The following is a 23,604-nucleotide window of genomic DNA, read 5'->3' as shown; positions in this document are numbered from 1 at the left end:
GTTTTTTCTCAGCCGAAAAAAAATGCTACGAATGCGAAACGTTACGTATGTGTTATCTGACGTCTCCGGAATGAGCGTGACAAGTTTCCGTCACTTCCGACAGATAGCATAGCTGCAGGACAGTTTCAAAATGGCGTTTGTAAGTGAGTACGTTACGAGCAATGTGCTGTCATTGATCTCTCACTGCAGAGAAAGAAATTTTGGAGAATATTCACATACGTTTGTTCAAAATCTGTGGAGAATCTGATGCCGACAGAAGTACAGTTAGTCGCTGGGCACGGAAGGTGAGGTCTTCCAGAAGGCAGTTCGGCGGACCTCCACGATTTGCAACGGTCGGGGAGACCATCCAAAGCTGTCACACCTGACCTAGCCCTCTCGGACTTGTTTGGGCTGTTGAAGGATGCCATTCGTGGAAGACATTTTGAGGACGATGAGGAGGTGATTCACAGAGTGAAGTACCAGAACAAGGACTGGCACCGCCAGAGAACACATGCCCTTGTATCGAGCTGAAGGAAGGCCATAGAACGGGATGAAGATTACGTAGAAAAATAGGGTGAGTAGACAAAACATCATCCTTTCGTGTGTGTAATTTTCATTATGTTCAATAAAAAAATTCTTGAAGAAAAAGCGGGCGGTGCATTACTTTCTAAGCAACCGTCGAAAACAGTCGCTTTGCCCTCTTTCTATTTGCGAGTGGAACAGCAAAGGTAATGACTATCAGTGGTACAGCATATCCTCAACCTGTATTGCGGAGTATCTGTGTAGATGTACATGTAGATGCAGATAACAGTCTGTTTTCGGATAGGAAAATAGTCGGCTACTTTCTTCAAGTACGCGATGACCATCCGAAGCTACTTACACTACTGGCCATTAAAATTACTACACCAAAAAGAAATGCAGATGATAAACGGGTATTCATTGGACAAATATATAATACTAGAACTGACATTTGATTACATTTTCACGCAATTTGGGTGCGTAGATCCTGAGAAATCAGTACCCATAACAACCACCTCTGGCCGTAATAACGGCCTTGATACGCCTGGGCATTGAGTCAAACAGAGCTTGGATGCCGTGTACAGGTACAGCTGCCCATGCAACTTCAACACGATACCACAGTCCATCAAGAACAGTGACTGGCGTATTGTGACGAGCCAGTTGCTCAGTCACCATTGACCAGACGTTTTCAGTTGGTGAAAGATCTGTAGAATGTACTAGCCAGGGCAGCAGTCGAACATTTTCTGTATCCAGAAAGGCCCGTACAGGACCTCCAACATGCGGTCGTGCATTATCCTGCTGAAATGTAAGGTTTCGCAGGGATCGAATGAAGGGTAGAGCCACGGGTCGTAACACATCTGAAATCTAACGTCGACTGTTCAAAGTGCCGTCAATGCGAACAAGAGGTGACCGAGACGTGTAACCAATGGCACCCCATACCATCACGCCAGGTGATACGCCAGTATGGTGATGACGAATACACGCTTCCAATGTGCGTTCTCCGTGATGTCGCCAAACACGGATGCGACCATCATGATGCTGTAAACAGAACCTGTATTCATCCGAAAAAATGCCGTTTCGCCATTCGTGCACCCAGGTTCGTCGTTGAGTACACCATCGCAGGCGCTCCTGTCAGTGATGCAGCCTCAAGGGTAGCCGCAGCCATGGTCTCCGAGCTGATAGTCCGTGCTGCTGCAAACGTCGTCCAACTGTTCGTGCAGCTGGTTGTTGTCTTGCAAACGTCCTCATCTGTTGACTCAGAGATCGAGACGAGGCTGCACGATCCATTACAGCCATGCGAAAAAGATGCCTGTCATCTCGACTGCTAGTGATACGAGGCCGTTGGGATCCTGCACGGCGTTCCATATTGCCCTCTTGAACCCACCGATTCCATATTCTGCTAACAGTCATTGGATCTCGATCAACGAGAGCAGCAATGTCGCGATACTATAAACCGCAATCGCGATAGGCTACAATCCGACCTTTATCAAAGTCGGAAACGTGATGGTACGCATTTCTCCTCCTTACACGAGGCATGACAACAACGTTTCACCAGGCAACGCCGGTCAACTGCTGTTTGTGTATGAGAAATCGGTTGGAAACTTTCCTCATGTCAGCACGTTGTAGGTATCGCCACCGGCGCCAGTCTTGTGTGAATGCTCTGAAAAGCTAATCATTTGCATATCACAGCATCTTCTTCCTGTCGGTTAAATTTCGCTTCTGTAGCACGTCATCTTCGTGGTGTAGCAATTTTAATGGCCAGTAGTGTACTTACAATTACACTGAGGAGACAGTAATGGGATAGCGATATGCGGGCATGCAGATGGTGGTAGTGTCTCATACACAAGGTATAAAAGAGCTGTGCATTGACGGATCTTACATTTGTAGTCAGCTGATTCTTGTGAAAAAGTTTCCGAAATGTTTATGGCTTCACGAGGGGAATTAATAGACTTAGAACGCAGAATGGCAGTTCGACATAGATGGATGGGACATTCCATTTATGAAATCGTTAGGGAAGTCAGTATGGTGAGGTCCAAAGGGTCAAAAGAGTGCGAGAATGTCAGCACCTCTCACTACTGACAATTCAGTGGCCGACGGCTTTCACTTAATGACCGAGAGCAGCGGCGTTCGCGTAGAGCATTCAGTGCCTACAGACAGGCAACACTGCGGGATCAACCGCAGAAATCAGTGCGGGACGTTCGCCGAACATATCCGTTAGAACAGTGTGGCGGAATTCGGTCTTAGTGTGGTATGACTGCAGACGACCGACGCGGGTCCGTTCGCGTACAGCACGACATCGCCTGCAGCGCCTCTGCTGGGCTCGCGACCGTATCAACTGGACCCTAGATGACCGAAGAACCTGCTCAGATGAGTCCAGATTTCAGTCAGTAAGAGACGATGGTAGGGTCGAAGCCATGGACCAAAGTTGCCCGCAGCGCACTGCGGAAGCTGATGGTGGCTCCACAATGGTGCTGAGTATGTTTAGATGGCATGGACTGGGTGTTCTGGTCGAATTGCGTAGAAATGGTTATGCTAGGCTACTTTGAAACCATTCGCAGGCAGTCATGTACTTCACGTTCCCAAACAACAATGGGATTTTTAATGGATGACACTCTACTATGCCCCCGGGTTACACTCGTTTGTAGATGGTTTGCCGAACATTCTGGGCAGTTAGAGCGAATAGTTCAACCACACGGATCACCCGACATGAATCCTATCGCGCACTTATGGGACATAATCGAGAGGTCATTTCGTGCCCAATATGTTGCACAGGTACGACATCGCAATTATGGACGTCTATAAAGGCAGTATGGCTCATTATCTCTGCAGAGGATTTCCAGCGACTTGTTGAGTCGATGCCACGTCAGACTGCTGGACAACGCATGGAGATCTAACACAATATTAGGAACTATATATGACGGTAGTATCTGTTCCCGAAAGAACAGTTACCGTCGATGACCATGCAGCTTTGCTAGAAATGAAATGATAATTAAATTGACACCCTAGCTGCAAGCAGGCGTTGATACATTTCATTGGGGACATGTTGAAAATGTGTGCCCCGACCGAGACTCGAACCCGGGATCTCCTGCCACGAGTAATGAGGATGATGGGCAAACATCTATTAGGCGCACTACGAATGTAGTGTTGTGGACATGTTGGGAATGTGGATCTCACGGGAGGCGTGCAAGGGATAAGTCCCTGCAGACGCACTATCCTCTGTGCACGCGGTGGCTCAGATGGATAGAGCGTCTGCCATGTAAGCAGGAGATCCCGGGTTCGAGTCCCGGTCGGGGCACACATTTTCAACATGTCCCCAATGAAGTGTATCAACGCCTGCTTGCAGCTAGGGTGTCAATTTAATTATCATTTCACAATATTAGGAGGTATCCCACTCCTTTTGTCAACTCAATGTGGCGCAGTGTACGGACAAAATGCTATTTTGCATCCGGCCGTAGCTGTTGTGTCAATAATTTGACCGAGGACACACAAATGTGGGTAATGCTGCATGGGAAGCAAGGTTATCGTCATCGACTATAAACAAAAATGTCCAGACAGTCGAGGAACTGATTCTCAGCAATGACTGAGTGGCAATTGCGGAGATTGCTCAGTAGATGTGTATCTTAATAGTCAGTGTTCATTCCATCGTGCGAGGTCGTTCGCAGTTTCGCAAATTGTTGTCGTGCTAGCTTCCGCGATTACAGTCTCCTACACACATCCGCGGAAGGTTTATACCAATAAAGAACAAGCGGTGTGGAAAATTAAACAACTGCTCTGGTTTCCTGCAGGACAATGCGACGCCCCACATAGCGTGCATACCTCAACTTTGTTTTCGATTCGAGGTTTGGATGCATCTACCATAGAATCCTGATGTCGGATCATGCTGTTTCCACGTTTTCGTCAATCTGAAAGAAAGTAAGCGGGAAAGAGATTTCGGAAGGATGAGGATTTTCACACTCTAGTTCTCGTTTGCCTTCTTGAACAAGGAGCAGACTTCTGTCGTCGAGAAATAGAACGACTGATACAGCTTTCCAGGCGTTGATTGCACAGACTTGGTGACTATGTTTGAAAAATTCTGTTAAGTAACTGTGTCCTTTGAAATGTAGTGTAGTATGCATTAAAAGTTACAGTCGCTGTCACAATAATGTGTAACATACTTTCTGGAGTTTTCCAGTACATTTAACATGCTGTTCCAAACTGTGGCACACAGTTTCTATGGGATGAAGTTGAGGTGATTTGCCGTGCTGTTCGTTTGCAGTATGTGGCTGAGTGTTCGCCAGAGCAAGTTCAAAATGGCTCTGAGCACTATGGGACTTCACTTCTGAGGTCATCAGTCCCTAGAACTCAGAACTACTTAAAGCTATATAACCTAAGGACATCACACACATCCATGCCCGACGCGGGATTCGAACCTGCAACCGTAGCGGTCGCGCGGTTACAGACTGTAGCGCCTGGCACCGCTCGGTCACTCCGACCGGCCCAGAGCAAGTACTAAAGCGTGCAGCTCGTGAATGCAACTGCTGTCATCTTGGAGTATGAGGATGACCATACTAACATCGTCATGAAAATGTACGAGAAATGACAACACTTGATTAGCGAGAATCCTGACGTACAAAAATCAATTCATATTCATGGAGTCTTGTTAGAGTGGACCCAAGTAATGGTACGAAAAACACCTGAGGTCTGATATGAACCCTCCACACACTACGCATTGAAAGTTTCATTCAGCAATTGATGTCTCCGACGACTTGCGTGATTTTAAAAAGGGGTCAAACTGCAATTGCTTGAATCACACTTCAGGTCTCTGGGCACTGTTTTATAAGTTGTTTCATTCACGGATATAGCGCAGTTCTACGTGCCTTTGCGAGCATTGGCCGTCCCTCATGAACATCCCATGTTCGCTCGGATACTGGTTAATATGAACGTGTATTCACTGACAGAAAGAGTTCCTGTTGTGTTTGAAGCCTTACCGTCGATGACGGGCGTTGACACTCGTCTTCGAACACTGTCGGTTAAGATCCTCTTATACTGCTGTTCCTACGCCGCGTTACATTGCTGTGCGTAGTACACCATTCCTTGTAGACACGTTTGACGATCATTCGTACGGAGTAGCCGCGCGGTTTAGGGCACCATGTCACGGATTGTGCGGCCCCTCCCACCGGAGTTTCGATTCCTCCCTCGGGCATGAGTGTATGTGTTTTTCTTAGCATAAGTTAAACTGAGTCAATTTAAGTAATGTGTAAGTTTAGAGACCGATAACCTCAGCAGTTTGGTCACTTAGGTATTCACACACATTTGAACATTTCTTTTATCATTCGTACATACACCAATAAATGGGGCATCTTCATTCTCGATGTTGATATGAGCACGTCCAAACATTCTATCAAGTCTCCAGGTCCGCCGATCTTAACTGGCTGACTTCATACAACCGACTGACACATGTATACCACTACGTGCATACAGGATGTTTCCGTAAGAGCGTGAAAAAATGTAACAGGACATAGAGAATGCTCCACTGAACGATTTGAGGTAGGGAACCTGCGATTGGAGAAGCCATCTTAAGGAAATAATAGGGATAAAATCACAAAATTGTATACTTCTTTATTTACATTAAATACAGCTAACTGCAAAAATCATCATTGACACAATGGACGTATGATTTTTACGTTATCTTATAAAATCTGTTGAAACTGACGGCCATCAACATCAAACCATGCATGAGAACGGCGATCAAGATCCTGACACACCCTGATAAATATCCCTGGTGTGTTTCGAATTACAGCACAGACACCTTCACACCTTCAGTTCTGCCCACTAATTCCATCTGCTTATCCACTGGAGTGTCACACACAAGCGATATTAGAGATCCTCATAGGAAATAAAGAAGACGATTCAGGTGACCTCTCAGGCCATAGAAGAGGACCTCCTCTTCCATTCCAGCGACCAGGAAATACTGTTACAGTACTGATCTATCGTCCTTAACTCTACGTCCGCCGGCCTGAGTGGCTGAGCGGTTCTAGGCGCTACAGTTTGGAACCGCGCGACCGCTACGGTCGCAGGTTCGAATCCTGCCTCGGGCATGGGTGTGTGTGATGTCCTTAGGTTAGTTAGGTGTTGTGGCGTAGCAAGACAGCCACGCCACTCGGAAGTAGCGTTAAGCTCACACAGATGGGCGTGAGGTCTGAAACAGGATACGTAATGAATGCTATAAAGAAAAGTACGTAGCTGCTGGAATACTTAACTTTAATCCATCATTTGTATACAGCATTCTTGATGATACAAGTGAGACTCTCTATAGAAATGGTTAATGGCGCCTTGCTAGGTCGTAGCCATGGACTTAGCTGAAGGCTATTCTAACTGTCTCTCGGCAAATGAGAGAAAGGCTTCGTCAGTGTAGTCGCTAGCAAAGTCGTCGTAAAACTGAGGCGAGTCCTAGTACGTCTCTCTAGACCTACCGTGTGGTGGCGCTCGGTCTGCAATTACTGACAGTGGCGACACGCGGGTCCGACATGTACTAATGGACCGCGGCCGATTTAAAGCTACCACCTAGCAAGTGTGGTGTCTGGCGGTGACACCACATTAGGTTTAAGTAGTTCTAAGTTCTAGGGGACTTATGACCTCAGCAGTTGAGTCCCATAGTGCTCAGAGCGATTTGAACCATTTGAACCAACACTACGTCCGGACAGCGGTGATTAATGAATGCGTTTTTTGTTGAATCATAGCACTTTCTGTCATGGGACAATGTAAATACGATACATCAGAGCCACCTTATGCACAAGTTAGCAAACAAAACCTTCATCATCATTCCCTGCGGATCAGACTCGTCCTTCTTGTTTCCTTGCAGGAAATATAGAAGGTACATGTAAATAAAAAGCACACTACGTATAAAGTTGTACACATGTTAGCTGTAAATAAGCTTGAGAAAAGAGATGCTTGACAAAGCGGTAAATACGTTTACATACGTATCTCCTTATGCTGGCTTCTGCGAGCCAGATTCCCTACTTCAAATTGTTAAATAGAGCATTCTCTTTGTCCTGTTACACTTTTGCACGTTCTTACGGAAACAGCGTCTACATAATAACCTATGTACTAACATATGGTCGTGGCATTCAAAGCTGTAGGTGTCGTTCTGATATATGTGAATTAATTACCGTCCAAAATCGTGAAGTAGGAATTAAATTATTACTAAACATTCAGTAAGCAATGATGGTATTATTCTAGTAAACCTCGTTACGTATGGTAAAAGGGTCTGGGGTGTTAAAATAATCTCAAAAATTAAAGAATTGCTGTCGAAAAGTGGTACCGTTACCGTAGTGACGTTAGTAGTAATGAAGGGTACAACTAAAGATGGGAAAGCGTTGAACCTGTGGTCAGAGCTGAAAGTAAGCCTTCAAAGTGAAGTCTGAACTTATGAAATTCTACAAAATGTGCTTAATGTACCTAAGGATCATCTCGCGGCTGGAGCTCCATGTCACCGTAGTAAATTGCATGTAGAGGCTGAAGTAACTTCAGAATCAGTCACTGGCAGCACCATAACGACCCTCACCAACAGCTGAGTGTGAATCAGCCCGAAATCTCTCGAAGTCGCTCCATACATCTGCTCTGCCGGCACTGCAGACCAGCAGCGGTGAAATCACGTGACTGAGGTTCTCAGCAAAGACGGAGTGAGTAGCTTCACTTTCACTGAGAGTCAGCTAAAAGGAAAACTCGCTTTCCCACGTTTTCGTTCTTTTGCTCTATTCGAACTGGCTAGGTTACAGGTTGTCCGAGCACTGACCGATACACGTCTTCCTTGGAAAACGCTGCCCCCTTCACTGATCTATTTCTATTTCTTAGGCCGCTAATCAGTAATTGGCGTTTAGATTAGATTAGATTGGATTAGTACTTGTTCCATAGATCATGAATACGACACTTCGTAATGATGCGGAACGTGTCAGGTTAATGAAAGGTGTCTATACAAGATATTACATTACACAAAATATTACATGACAATAATTTTAATATATATATATATTTTGTGGGGGTTGTGGAAATTATCCACTTACTGTATCCAAAAATTCATCTAATGAGTAGAAGGAGTTGCCATTATGAAATTCTTTTAATTTACTTTCAAATGCTATATGGCTATCTGTCAGACTTTTATTGCTATTAGGTAAGTGACCAAAGACTTTTGTGGCAGCATAATTTTTCCCCTTCTGAGCCAAAGTTAGATTTAACCTTGAGTAGTGAAGATCATCCTTTCTCCTAGTGTAGCCATGTACACTGCTATTACTTTTGAATTCGTTTGGATTGTTAATAACAAATTTCATAAGTTAATATGTATATTGAGAAGCTACAGTGAAGATCCCTAGTTCTTTAGTGTCTGCAGGATGATCTTGGATGAGCTCCAACAATTATTTTGATTACACGCTTTTGTGCAATGAACACTCTTTTACTCAATGATGAGTTACCCCAGAATATGATGCCATACGAAGGCAGAGAATGAAAGTATGCGTGGTAAGCTAATTTACTGAGATGTATATCACCAAAATTTGCTATGACCCTAATAGCATAAGTAGCTGAACTCAAACGTTTCAGCAGATCCTCAGTGTGTTTTTTCGAGTTCAACCCCTCATCAATGCATACGCCTAGAAATTTTGAATATTCTACCTTAGCTACCGATTTCTGATATAAGTCTATATTTATTAATGGCGTCATTCCATTTACTGTGTGGAACTGTATATAATGTGTTTTGTCAAGGTTTAATGAGAGCCCATTTGCAGAGAACCACTTAATGATTTTCTGAAAAACATAGTTTACAATTTCACCAGTTAATTCTTGTTTGTTGGGTGTGATGGCTATACTTGTATCATCGGCAAAAAGTACCAACTTTGCATCTTTGTGAATACAGAATGGCAAGTCATTAATATACAGGGTGATTCAAAAAGAATACCACAACTTTAAAAATGTGTATTTAATGAAAGATACATAATATAACCTTCTGTTATACATAATTACAAAGAGTATTTAAAAAGGTTTTTTTTCACTCAAAAACAAGTTCAGAGATGTTCAATATGGCCCCCTCCAGACACTCCAACTCGTTCCACACTCTCTGTAGCATATCAGGCGTAACAGTTTGGATAGCTGCTGTTATTTCGCGTTTCAAATCATCAATGGTGGCTGGGAGAGGTGGCCGAAACACCATATCCTTAACATACCCCCATAAGAAAAAATCGCAGGGGGTAAGATCAGGGCTACTTGGAGGCCAGTGATGAAGTGCTCTGTCACGGGCTGCCTGGCGGCTGATCCATCGCCTCGGGTAGTTGACGTTCAGGTAGTTACGGACAGATAAGTGCCAATGTGGTGGCGCTCCATCCTGCTGAAATATGAATTGTTGTGCTTCTTGTTCGAGCTGAGGGAACAGCCAATTCTCTAACATCTCCAGATACTGTAGTCCAGTTACAGTAGCACCTTCGAAGAAAAAGGGACCAAAAACTTTATTGGCTGAAATGGCACAGAAAACGTTCACCTTAGGCGAGTCACGTTCATACTGAGTTGTTTCCCGCGGATTCTCAGTGCCCCATATACAGACATTGTGACGGTTGACTTTCCCGTTAGTGTGGAAAGTTGCTTCATCACTAAACACAATCTTTGAAACGAAAGATTCATCTGTTTCCATTTGAGCAAGGATAAAATCACAGAAATCGATTCTTTTAATCTTATCAGCTGCAGACAGTGCTTGAACCAACTTCAGACGATAAGGTTTCATAACTAACCTTTTTCGTAGGACTCTCCATACAGTTGATTGTGGAATTTGCAGCTCTCTGCTAGCTCCGCGAGTCGATTTTCCTGGGCTGCGAACAAATGCTTGCTGGATGCGTGCTACATTTTCATCACTCGTTCTCGGCCGTCCAGAACTTTTCCCTTTGCACAAACAGCCATTCTCTGTAAACTGTTTATACCAACGTTTAATACACCACCTATCAGGAGGTATAACACCATACTTCGTTCGAAATGCGCTCTGAACAACTGTCGTCGATTCACTTCTGCCGTACTCAATAACACAAAAAGCTTTCTGTTGAGCGGTCGCCATCTTAGCATCAACTGACGCTGACGCCTAGTCAACAGCGCCTCAAGCGAACAAATGTACAACTAAATGAAACTTTATAGCTCCCTTAATTCGCCGACAGATAGTGCTTAGCTCTGCCTTTTGTCGTTGCAGAGTTTTAAATTCCTAAAGTTGTGGTACTCTTTTTGAATCACCCTGTATATTAAGAACAGCAGAGGACCCAAGACTGAACCTTGCGGCACCCCATTCTTGATTGTTCACCGGTTTGAGAAATCACCAGTTTTTTGCATATTATGTGAACTGCTTATTTCAACTTTCTGCACTCGTCCAGTTAGGTATGATTTAAACCATTTGAGCACTGTGCCATTCATACCACAGTACTTGAGCTTATCTAGATCACAAAAAATCCCAATGGGTGACTTCCGGTTTCTCAGAGCATTTAACACATATCATTTAACACTGAAAAAGGGCATCCCACTCTATTTTCATCTCTGTGGCTGTTGAAGTGAGTCCTCCTCAAATTTCTCTTCGTAACCTGTAGTTTATTTATATTAGTCAGGCTGGCAGTTCTTATGTTGCGTAAACATTTGGTTTTTGTGACGTCAACGACCAGAGGCTTCAGAACATCCCAAAACTACGGTTTCCTATTCCAGCTCTGAGATAGCATCTATGGTATCTGGAGGTTTCTGGAGAGAAACCAGCTCTCTAGGTTTTGTGCGTGGTAGTGGCTTCTTGGGCTTCGCTAAAAACAGCGTTCCTTCTCATTCTGCTTCTGGGTCGCAGAAGTGGTCCTAGCTGCAGGCCTTACACCGCAGCAGATCTTATCTGTGTTTGTCTGCAGTGCCTCAGGGGTCCAGTGGCGGCACTAGAAAAGACTGTCCAGTGGCCTGGGAGCTATTGGCCTAAGTGCTTCTCATCGCTCCCTTCAGAGAACTGCTCCAAATGTGGTGGCCTACATCACTCCGCTGCTGTGTCGCCTTCTCACAATCTGCTTTAGGCGTCCTATTATTTATATAAAGCTCGCTAATTCCAAAAAAAGAGTAAATATAGAGTGAATTACATTAGTCAGGTATTGACAATCACTAGTACTGTTGTGTGTCACATTCCTCAGTGTCGATTAATGATTCCAATTGTATGGCTCTTTGCGTTATGATTTTACGTATGTTACGGCACTATTTACGAACAAACTATAGCGTAATGTACTTCTGTGATGGAGAAGTCGTATGACTGACTGCTACCTGTTAAATGCCACATACCAATTGGAGTATAACGGGAATACCGTCAGGCAAGAAATAACAAATCTGCAACTGCATCTACGTTTTTATTGCGCAAGCTATCATGTGCTATGTGGGGCAGTGTAGTTTGTGAACCACTGCCTCGTCCAACCCGTTCAGCTTCCAGCTGCGAATAATGCAAGAGGAGACGGACTTGTGTGTAAGTTCGAATCAGTCTGATTTTACCTTCGCGATCTCTTCATGATATATTCATAGGATGAACTAAAGTGATGACTTACTCATTTAGGAAAGTATCTTCTCGGAATTTTAGCAGTAAACCCAAAAATGGACTAAAGATTCGAATTTAACAGTAAACTAACCCGTGATGCGACACATTCGATCTGTGTTGTTCATGGAGCAAAGTGGAAGAAAGATTGGGTTTAATGTCTCGTCGACATCAATGTCATTAATTTAATTGTGTAGAGGATTGGGAGGGAAACGGGCCGTGCCCTGTCGGAGGAACCATCCCGGCATTTGTCTGAAACTATTTAGGGAAATCACGGAAAACCTAAATCTGGAAGGCCGGAAGCGGCTTTGAACCATCGTCCTCCAAATGTGAGACCAGTGTGGTGGTGCAATTGCTAAACGACCACACGATATACCGCGTTGCGAATCGATATATTTAAAAAGTATTCAGATTGGCGGTTTCAAGACATAGTTTTCATCTTTAGAAATGATTAATACACTAAAATGCATCATGTCGTATGTAAACTGCAGTATGGTGTGAGACACTGCATTCACGATCAACAGTTATATTCAGTTAAGAATGAACTCTAAAGTGCGATTATGCTTCTTATCAGGTTTAATATATTTCAGATCTAATGATACATTTTGATGTACCTAGCCTTGATCCTGGATATCCCGCTTGCCACCAGGGGTCACCTAAACCACTTCAGCTATCCGGAGACGCCTCCAGGAATGGCCATAATCTGCCACTTCTTCTTCTGTTTTCTCGGCAGTATAGCGCGAGCAAAAGGGAGTTTAGAGACACCAGGAAAAAGAACATTCTGGCGGCTCCTGGATGCATATTCATGTACTGGATGTGGTTAACGCGACTACCTGCGAGAAGCGGGAAATCCAAATTTTCGTTTCACTCCAAAAACTGATGTGATCTTACTCTCTACAGTAGTTTATCCTGCGCAAGCCTCTCCATTAATCCCTGACAACTACCACCGATATCCATTTGGCGCTGCATACCGAATTCAAGCTTTGCTATCCCTCTAAAATTCTTCACGCTCCCCATACCCCCCGTCCCCCCAGCACACATGCACATTCCCATTAATTACAAAAGGGAGTACTGGTTGGGAAGGGAGTGAGACAGGGTTGTAGCCTCTCCCCGATGCTATTAAATCTGTATATTGAGCAAGCAGTAAAGTAAACAAAAGAAAAGTTCGGAGTAAGCATTAAAATCCATGGAGAACAAATAAAAACTTTGATGTTCGCCGATGACATTGTTATTCTGTCAGAGACAGCAAAGGACTTGGAAGAGCAGTTGAACGGAATGGATAGTGTCTTGAAAGGAGGGTACAAGATGAACATCAACAAAAGCAAAACGAGGGTAATGGAATGTAGCCGAATTAAGTCGGGTGATGCTCAGGGAATTAGATTAGGAAATGAGACATAAAGTCAATATCAGCGCAGACTCCGCTGCAGAGTGAAAATCTCATTCTGGAAACATCCCCCAGGCTGTGGCAAAGCCATGTCTCCGCAATATCCTTTCTTTCAGGAGTGCTAGTTCTGCATGGTTCGCAGGAGAGCTTCTGTAAAGTTTGGAAGGTAGGAGTCGAGGTACTGGCAGAAGTAAAGCTGTGAGTACCGGGCGTGAGTCGTGCTTCGGTAGCTCAGATGGTAGAGCACTTGCCCGCGAAATGCAAAGGTCCCGAGTTCGAGTCTCGGTCGGGCACACAGTTTTAATCTGACAGGAAGTTTCATATCAGCGCACACTCCGCTGCAGAGTGAAAATCTCATTCTTGAGACATAAAGTAGTAAAGGAGTTCTGCTATTTGGGGAGCAAAATAACTGATGATGGTCGAAGTAGAGAGGACATAAAATGTAGACTGGCAATGGCAAGGCGAGCGTTTCTGAAGAGGAGAAATTTGTTAACACGGAGTCTAGATTTAAGTGTCAGGAAGTCGCTTCTGAAAGTATTTGTATGGAGTGTAGCCATGTATGGAAGTGAAGCATGGACGATAAATAGTTTCGACAAGAAGAGAATAGAAGCTTTCGAAATGTGCTGAGCAGAAGAATGCTGAAGATTAGATGGGTGGATCACATAACTAATGAGGAGGTATTGAATAGAATTGGGAGAAGAGGAGTTTGTGGCACAACTTGACTAGAAGAAGGGATCAGTTGGTAGGCCATGTTCTGAGGCATCAAGAGATCACCAATTTAGTAATGGAGGGTAGCGTGGAGGGTAAAAAACGTAGAGGGCGACCAAGAGATGAATAGACTAAGCAGATTCAGAACGATGTAGGCTGCAGTTGGTACTGGGAGATGAAGAAGCTTGCACAGGATAGAGTAGTATGGAGAGCTGCATGAAACCAGTCTCAGGACTGAAGACCACAACAACAACAGTACTCCTTGATGCCAGAGGATGCAGCCTCTCAATTGAATAATTCATTCCGTCAAGGCGTGGCTGAAATTTCTTCTTTCCCACCTTCGATTCAGTACCTCTGCATTAGCTATTGCAGCTAGCCATCAAATCATCAATATGCTTCTCTATCACCATATTTCAAAATCTTGTGTTCTCTTGTTTGACTGTACTGCTTGTATTCCTTTTTTCGCTTCCCTACATTCTCCAGACAGATACGTTCAGAGCAGACTTATCAACACTGAAATTTATATTAGATTATAATGAATTTTTCCTTTTTTAGGAAAGCCTTTTTCGCTAGTGACAATCTCCTTTTTATTGCATCTGTTGTGTACATAGTTCCGCATAGTCAGCGCGTACACAACTTTCCCACTAGAGCGCGCCCTGCTAAGCACAACAGTGCAGGCGCAGGGCTCGTCTGTCTCCGCACTACGAGATGGCGCTGCCATAGAGACGGACCAAATTCTGCTTCTGCCAATCCGCGTATTAATAGGTAATGCAGACAATGAGATTGCTGCTTACGTAGAACCTTTTCTCCTCGTGGATCACACTCGCGCGATGACACATGAACGTGCGAGGTATTATAACGAGTGTACAGACCTCCGATTAGTCTGCACCAGTCTGCATTTGTCTGCACCAGTCTGTACCAGTCTGCATTAGTCTGTACCAGTCTGTACGAGTTCTATATTTGTCTGTACCAGTCTATAGTCCAGTTTCAGTCTGTGCCTAATAAGATTACCATATTCCTGTACATAGCCATGTAGATAAATGTATAGACACATTTGTCCAGTATGAGTTATATGTGAGAATAAGATTAACGTACCAATACCAAAGGAACTTCAGATTGTCAATTGTAAATAGCATCCAGAACCAAGTTAATTTTTATGCTTGTTATTATTTTAATAAATGTGTGTGAAAGTTAACCAAGTTCTGTTTAAAGTTGGTCACCGTCAATCTGCTACTCTAAGCGTGCAAGTGGCATTTCTATCGTCTGACCTAACGGCAGAATATAAACACGCCACGATAAGACCACGAGACATATTGCTGACACTCGCCTACTTCGTTAGAGCGACAAGTCAAATAATCTGATGGTGTGTGTACTGAAGGTCTTACAGTACGCACACCACACCACTTCAGTTTTTTTGCTGCACAAACAGCCAAAAGCATCTATAGATTTTAGTGGCTCATTTCCTAATCTAATACCCTCAGCACTGGCTGATTTAATTTCACTACCATCCTTTCCCCAGTCTTACATTTGTTTCTGATCAGGTTACTTCTTTTAAAGACACTACCCACTCCATTCGAGCGATATAATTTCTTCTGCCGTCTCTGAAGAAATCATCGGCAAAGCTTATACTTTTTTTTCTTCTCTCGGAAACTAAATCGGCTTTCAAATTTGAGTTTTGGTTTCCTTTACTGTTCAAATGGCGCTAAGCACTATGGGACTTAACATCTGCCGGCCGCGGTGGTCTAGCGGTTCTGGCGCTGCAGTCCGGAACCGCGGGACTGCTACGGTCGCAGGTTCGAATCCTGCCTCGGGCATGGGTGTGTGTGATGTCCTTAGGTTAGTTAGGTTTAAGTAGTTCTAAGTTCTAGGGGACTTATGACCTAAGATGTTGAGTCCCATAGTGCTCGGAGCCATTTTTGAACTTAACATCTGAGATCATCAGTCCCCTAGTCTTAGAACTACTTAAACGTAACTAACCTAAGGACGTAACACACATCCATGCCCGAGGCAGGATTCGAACCTGCGACCGTAGCGGTCGCGCGGTTCCATACTGAAGCGCCTAAAATCGCTCGGCCACAGCGGCCGGCCCTATAATATTGCTCAGTGTTATGATAGAATAACATACAGAACATATCGAAGTTAAATAATGACGCAACTGTCTCAGTACGCTCTGACTTCATTTATGATCGGTGGAAGCTCTCCATGCGCTGGCAAATTACGTCAGTGCAGTGGACAGTGGATGTGAGTCACTCCGCGCCGCTCCTACGCGGCAAAACCGCAGGCAGGGTGCGGCGTCCTCATATTACAGGCACACACTTCCTGAGAATGCCCACAAGTACGGCTTTCTTTGCTCATTAGGGACTACTGTGTCTCTTGAAAACTTCACTTCTAAGCATTATTCATGCCTAATCATTTTAATGAATAACGCATAATTAAGCCCGAAGTGAATCACACTCACCTTGCCAGTATTCAGTTCAAACCGGAAGAGAAAATTTAAAAATTTCTATTCAAACAAGGTAAATTACTGCACCAGCAGCGTTTTCTCATGGAAAGCACAAGAGGTTTCGTTAATGTTTTCTCTTCTGTTAGCTCTGTGGGAGTTTGCAGGTTTTCTGTTTTATTTTTAGTATGTCTGTCGTTTTACCTACTTTCCTCTGCAGTCCTCTTTTAGTCTCTTCTTGCTGTGGGGTTCCTACAACTGTCGCCACACCACACATTCTTGCCGTCATCGATTCCTATTTTACAGTTCCTTATCCTCGTCTTCACTCTGCTTTTCATAGCCTCAGTCACACAGTCTAACAAGATATCTCTGCTCATCCTCTTCTCTTTCTTCCCTGATGATGATAGATGAAGATCCTCTTTGTCCATGTGTAACATCATGTCCACACCAGGCGAGCTGCTGTTCTTGAACTCTGTGTTGTTTACAATGTTACTTATAATCCGTCTTGATTGCAAAAATGTTTATTGACATGAATTTAATGTGACGCAGCGTATGAAGGTTGTTGAGTGTGGATGGGTTATTCCTGTAACCGAAATTGCAGATCTGAAGATGATTGTACAGGAACCGAAACCGGTCATCAAGATGAAATAAACATTTTTGCAATCAAGACTGAATATAAGGAACGTTGTATAAAAAGTGATTGCGGTATCCCAGCAGACATTATGTCTGATTTTGCAAAATCTGTGATGTTTTCTTTTGGCTGGGACGTTACCCTAACCACTGTACTTCTTACGTGGCATCACCTACATATTCTGCACGATCTTCCGGGATTGTCCATTTCTGCAACTCTAAATTTTTATTTCGTGTTTTGCAGTTAGGTCCTAGCAATATCATCCACAAATTATAGGCTCTACAATACTTGTATACAGCATCTTCTTTACTTTCAAATTCATCTTAGATTATCATAAAGGGAGGAATAGCTTTCGGGTTGCTGTTTACCCTTCGGATACCTGTTGCTTTAACCGACAGCACGCTACGCAAAAATTTAATTTTTTTACTAGCCTTGATGCACCTGCCATCTATTGTTATGTTTCCTGCAGCATCTTACTCTAAATAAAGATGTGTGGGACCTACCATTGTTCTGTCGTGAGATGCCGATTTTATTTTATTAAATATTACTGATTAAAGTCCCCTTTTGACACAACTGGTACTAGGAGGATCCTACAGCTGATACGGGCTTCACTACAATAATGTTATGCAGCAAACCAGTCAATTCAATAAACAAAACAGTGTTGGTAGTTTACCGAACTTGTACGACGGACTACGATGTGTTGCGATGTAGGCAAGGGATTTTGGCTGCACACCAAGTTCGCCAGCTGGCACTTTGGCTTATTCTGAGCTACTTCATTGTGAGAGTCGGTATCTGCACGTCTCCCATGGTATTGTCCTTCCATATCATTCTTGGCCGTCCCAGTGGTCTTTTTCCTTCACATTCTCCATTCATTACATCTTTCTTACCGTGTTCTCCCCTCTCCTCCTCACATGTCCTTACCATCTTAGTCTCTTAATTTTCACACTCGCTACGACGTCAGGCAATGTGTATAATTGTCTGAGTTCTCTGTTTTTCCTTATTCTGCGTTGTTCGTCTTCTTTCACTGGTCCATATATTTTTCTCAGTACTTTATTTTCAAAAGTGATATTTTCTCTGTTGTCTTTGTCAGGGTCCATGCCTCACTTGCATAGCACACTGTTGGCTTGATGATGGTCTGATATATTCTTATTTTGGCCTGCCTAGATAGTAACTTCGATCATGTGATGTTGTGCATAGCTCCAAGACATCTTCCTCCAGCTTGAAAATTTGTTACTATCTCTTGTTCTATAAGGTTTTGCTGGTTGATGTTGACACCGATGTACGTGAATGTGTTTGTCTTCTTTATTGTTAGATTTCTGACTTTTAGATGGTTTGGATCTAAATGAGCTCTTCTTCCTACTACCATGAACTTTTTTTCCCTTTCATTTATACTTAGACCTACTTTCTTAGCTTCTTCCATTAGCACAGCACCCATTTTCTCCAGATCTTCCATGTTCTTTCCGATCAGCACAATATACATGTGACTCCCTCTGTCTCACTCGTGTTTTTACTTCAAATGCTCCTGAGAACTCCTCTTGTACTTTAACTCTACACTTCAATTCAATCAACAGATTTTAGTTAGCTTTATCAGCTTTTCAGGTATCCCACACTCTGCCATTATCGTCCACATTTCCTCTCTTACTATGCTGTCACATGCTTTGTTGAAATCCATAAATAGGCAAAAGGTATCTGATTGTTCTTCCAGTTCTTATCTAATATTTGTCTTAGTGTGAATATTTGTTCGATTGTTGATTTAGCTTTTCTGAATCCTGCTTGTGCAGTGTCTAATATTGCCTCAACGTATGGGTTGAGCCTGTTTAGTATAATTTTCGATATTACTTTATGGCATGTGCAAAGGAGAGATATCCCTCTGTAGTTCCGTGTCAGCATTTTGCCTCCTTTCTTGTATATGAGACATACAGCAGCAGTCTTCTATTCCTACGCCATTACTTCTTTTCTCCATACCTTCTTTTATCAGTTATCCTAACCATTCATGAATCTTCTCTCCCCCTTCTTTGATGAGCTCTGCTCATATCATGTCTACGCCAGGGGCCTTCACATTCTTTAGTCTTTTTATTGCCTCGTTCACTTCCATCAGAGTCGGTTCTCCGATTGATGGTTGTACGTTCTGATTCAGATACTGTTTATATCCTTCAGCTTTACGGTGCTCTCGCAAGGTATCGTTTCATGGTACCAAACTGTTACTATTTTACTGTGTTGGCAAATAAAGCGATTATAAAGCCTTGTTTCATGAAAGTTAGCTAGCCGCATCACTGATTAGAATCACACGTAGACTGCTTGCTTCTTGTGAAGAGTCCAGCGCGCTGCCAGATCTGCTTTTGGTGACATCATTCACAAATGTTTCACAGAATTCAGGTAGAAGGAAGCCCTACGCACTGATTCACTAGGGTAATCCTAGAAAGAATCATCTAATAAGCACAGTGTACGGTTAGAATCTTGATCAGTATCATGTGTGTCATCTACATCAATTGCCACTGAAGCTTCTGAACTGAGACGTAGGTCAAAATACGCGATGGGATTTTGCACAAGGTGTCGAATGGAGTCATTTGGCTCTGACGTCGATATCACTCTAATGTGGCATCAGTAACTACTCCTGCGAGAAAACTGACAAATGATATGTGGGAAATAAAAATAGTGTTTATTTCCATGGCTGAAGAATTCTCTCGTAGTTTCGGTTCGCATTTATCCCTCGCCAACGTTGTATTTACACCGAATTTGCAGCTCACACAAACAGAGCTGTTAGCGAAAGCTGTATCGTGGTGCGAGACTGGAAATTTATATAAAAGCGGTAAGAGTTTCAAACTGTGATGCTCGTTCGCGTTTCAGAACGCGCTCTGCGTACATCACTGGGCGGCGGAGATTTAGGGGAGGATTAATGCGTTCGGAAATGCGCCCCCCGGGCTCGCGTATTTTGTCTTACCGCAATCGGCGGTCGGCGCTAATGGCGGTGATGGTGTGTGGGATTCGTTAATCGCGCCGCCGCAGTGACTCCGGGCCGAAGCCGCAAACGCACCATTAGTTCCACACCACATCAGCAAAGCGGGTTGCCGTCCTGCGGCAATGTATTCCTCTGCCAGTACAAGGGGTGCCAAACAATGCTCACGATACCGTTTCTGCTTATGTACGAGAGATAACCTTATGGTTTTAATTTACTCCATCCGAACAGGCCTTGGAAGGCCCGAAGGCACCTACCGACCACCATGTCATCCTCAGTCGATAGCCACCACTGGATGCCGAAACCTTATGGTTTTAATTTACTTCGTCCGAACAGGCCTTGGAAGGCCCAAAGGTACCGACCGACCACCATGTCATCCTCAGTCGATAGCCACCACTGGATGCCGAAACCTTATGGTTTTAATTTACTTCGTCCGAACAGGCCTTGGAAGGCCCAAAGGTACCGACCGACCACCATGTCATCCTCAGTCGATAGCCACCACTGGATGCCGAAACCTTATGGTTTTAATTTACTTCGTCCGAACAGGCCTTGGAAGGCCCAAAGGTACCGACCGACCACCATGTCATCCTCAGTCGATAGCCACCACTGGATGCCGAAACCTTATGGTTTTAATTTACTTCGTCCGAACAGGCCTTGGAAGGCCCAAAGGTACCGACCGACCACCATGTCATCCTCAGTCGATAGCCACCACTGGATGCCGAAACCTTATGGTTTTAATTTACTTCGTCCGAACAGGCCTTGGAAGGCCCAAAGGTACCGACCGACCACCATGTCATCCTCAGTCGATAGCCACCACTGGATGCCGAAACCTTATGGTTTTAATTTACTTCGTCCGAACAGGCCTTGGAAGGCCCAAAGGTACCGACCGACCACCATGTCATCCTCAGTCGATAGCCACCACTGGATGCCGAAACCTTATGGTTTTAATTTACTTCGTCCGAACAGGCCTTGGAAGGCCCAAAGGTACCGACCGACCACCATGTCATCCTCAGTCGATAGCCACCACTGGATGCCGAAACCTTATGGTTTTAATTTACTTCGTCCGAACAGGCCTTGGAAGGCCCAAAGGTACCGACCGACCACCATGTCATCCTCAGTCGATAGCCACCACTGGATGCCGAAACCTTATGGTTTTAATTTACTTCGTCCGAACAGGCCTTGGAAGGCCCAAAGGTACCGACCGACCACCATGTCATCCTCAGTCGATAGCCACCACTGGATGCCGAAACCTTATGGTTTTAATTTACTTCGTCCGAACAGGCCTTGGAAGGCTCAAAGGTACCGACCGACCACCATGTCATCCTCAGTCGATAGCCACCACTGGATGCCGAAACCTTATAGTTTTAATTTACTTCGTCCGAACAGGCCTTGGAAGGCCCAAAGGTACCGACCGACCACCATGTCATCCTCAGTCGATAGCCACCACTGGATGCCGACACCTTATGGTTTTAATTTACTTCGTCCGAGCAGGCCTTGGAAGGCCCAAAGGTACCGACCGACCATCATGTCGTCCTCAGTCGATAGGCATCACTGTATGCAGATATGGAGGGTCATGTCGTCAGCACACTCCTCTCCCGGCCGTTGTCAGTTTTGGTGGCCAGAGCCCCACTCCTCAGTCAAGTAACTCCTCAGTTGGCCAGTCTGGGGCTGGGCGACTCTAGCTTGCCAACAGCGCTCAGCAGGCGCGGTTGGTCACCAATCCACGTGCTAACTAAGCCCGAGAGCGCTGAACTTGGATGATCTGGCGGGAACCGGTGTTGCCACAGTGGCCAGGCCGCTGGTAAGGTTTTCATTACCACTTCCATAGATATCAGGTAGCCCATTTCGATGTGATCCTCCTTACTTCTTATCTAACCGCTGTAGTTAAGAAACATAAGGTAGTTTGATTCATCTGCGAAAACCTGGGCTTACAAATTTCTACTAGTTTATGACTATTGCTCGTCTGTATGGGACCCATACCAAGTACGAACAATGATAAGAGAGAGAAGAAGGATTCGCTTAGTGATGGTGGAGGAAATTTACAATCATAATTCAGAGAACGGGTGAAGCAACACATTACTTCCTCACCCCTGCATGTCACGAAATTGTCAAACCAGAGAAAATAGGGGAAATCTGCCTAAATGGCACCAATTTTGAGTTCATTCAGTCAGTTACAACATAATTTAAACAATGGTAACCTTCAACGCAGCATGTTGTTCTTCGAGCTTTATTTTTAGAGACTGGAAAATCTGATAAAAATCAACACACTACACTTACTTTCCCAAATATTTGGCCGACCGCTGTGGCCGTGCGGGTTTAGGCACTTCAGTCCGGAACCGCGCTGCTGCTACGGTTGCAGGTTCGAATCTTGCCTCGGATGTGTGTGATGCCCTTAGGTTTAAGTAGCTTCTAAGTCTAGGCGGACTGATGAACTCAGATGTTAAGTCCCATAGTGCTTAGAGACATTCGACCATTTTGAACCAAATATCTGGAAGTGATGTAATTACAAATATGGTCTCCAAAAACAGTTAAGAGCCAAAGAAACTGTACACCGACCTAATTTCGTGTAGTGTTCCAGCGAGCACGCAGAAGTGCCGCAGCACGACGTGGTAAGGACTCGACTAATGTCTGAAGTAGTGGTGGATGGAACTGACACCATGAATAAAGAAGGGCTCTCCATAAATCCGTAAGAGTGCGAGGGGCTGGAGATTTAGGAGCAGCTCGTAGCAAGGCATCCCAGATATGCTCAATAATGCTTATGTCTGGGGAGTTTGGTGGCCAGCAGAAGTGTTTATCGGAAGAGTTTCCTAGAACCACTCTGTAGCAATTCAGGACTTGTGGGGTGTCACATTGTCCTGTTGGAATTTCCCGAGTCTGTCTGAATGCACAGTGGTCATGAATGGATGCATGTGACCAGACAGGATGCTTATGTATGTGTCACATTTCAGAGTCGTATTTCAACGTATCAGAGTCCATCCATTCGATGCAATTTGAAACGAGACTCGTCCGAATAGGCAACATGTTTCCAGTCACCAACAATTCATTGTCGGTGTTGACGGGCCCAGGTGGAGGGTAAAGATTTGTGTCGTGCAGTCATCAGCGGCCCACGAGTGAGCTATTGGCTCCAAAAGCCCATATCGATGATGTTTCGTTGAATGGTTCGCACGCTGACACTTGTTGATAGCCCAGTGTTGAAATCGGAGGCAATTAGCGCAAGCAATGCACTTCAGCCAATCTGAAAGATTCTGTTCAGTTGCTGTTGGTTTCGTTCCTTTAGTATCTTTTTCCGGCCTCAGCGATGTCGAAGATTTGATGTTTTACCGGATTCCTGATATTCACGGTTCACTCGTGAAATGGTCGTACGGAAAATCCACACTTCATCGCTACCTCGGAGATGCTGTATCCCATAGCTCGTGCGCCAACTATAACAACATATTCAAAC

The 23,604-nt window shown here is 44.4% G+C and overlaps 1 protein-coding gene and 1 non-coding gene across 2 annotated transcripts in view; both read left to right on the top strand.

Moving 5' to 3' along the window:
* The window catches only part of LOC126106385 (connectin), a 749,467-nt gene that overhangs the window by 168,213 nt on the left and 557,650 nt on the right, over positions 1-23,604 (top strand). The window lies entirely within an intron of this gene.
* Positions 3,719-3,793, top strand: Trnat-ugu (transfer RNA threonine (anticodon UGU)). The gene has a single exon. It is a non-coding gene; the product is annotated as a tRNA-Thr (tRNA).

This window comes from Schistocerca cancellata, chromosome 10 (assembly GCF_023864275.1).
Source record: "Schistocerca cancellata isolate TAMUIC-IGC-003103 chromosome 10, iqSchCanc2.1, whole genome shotgun sequence".
In the NCBI taxonomy this organism is placed as follows: Eukaryota; Metazoa; Arthropoda; class Insecta; order Orthoptera; family Acrididae; genus Schistocerca; species Schistocerca cancellata.
The sequence above is the reverse complement of the archived record's forward strand: the minus strand, read 5'-3'. Positions and strand labels throughout refer to the sequence as shown.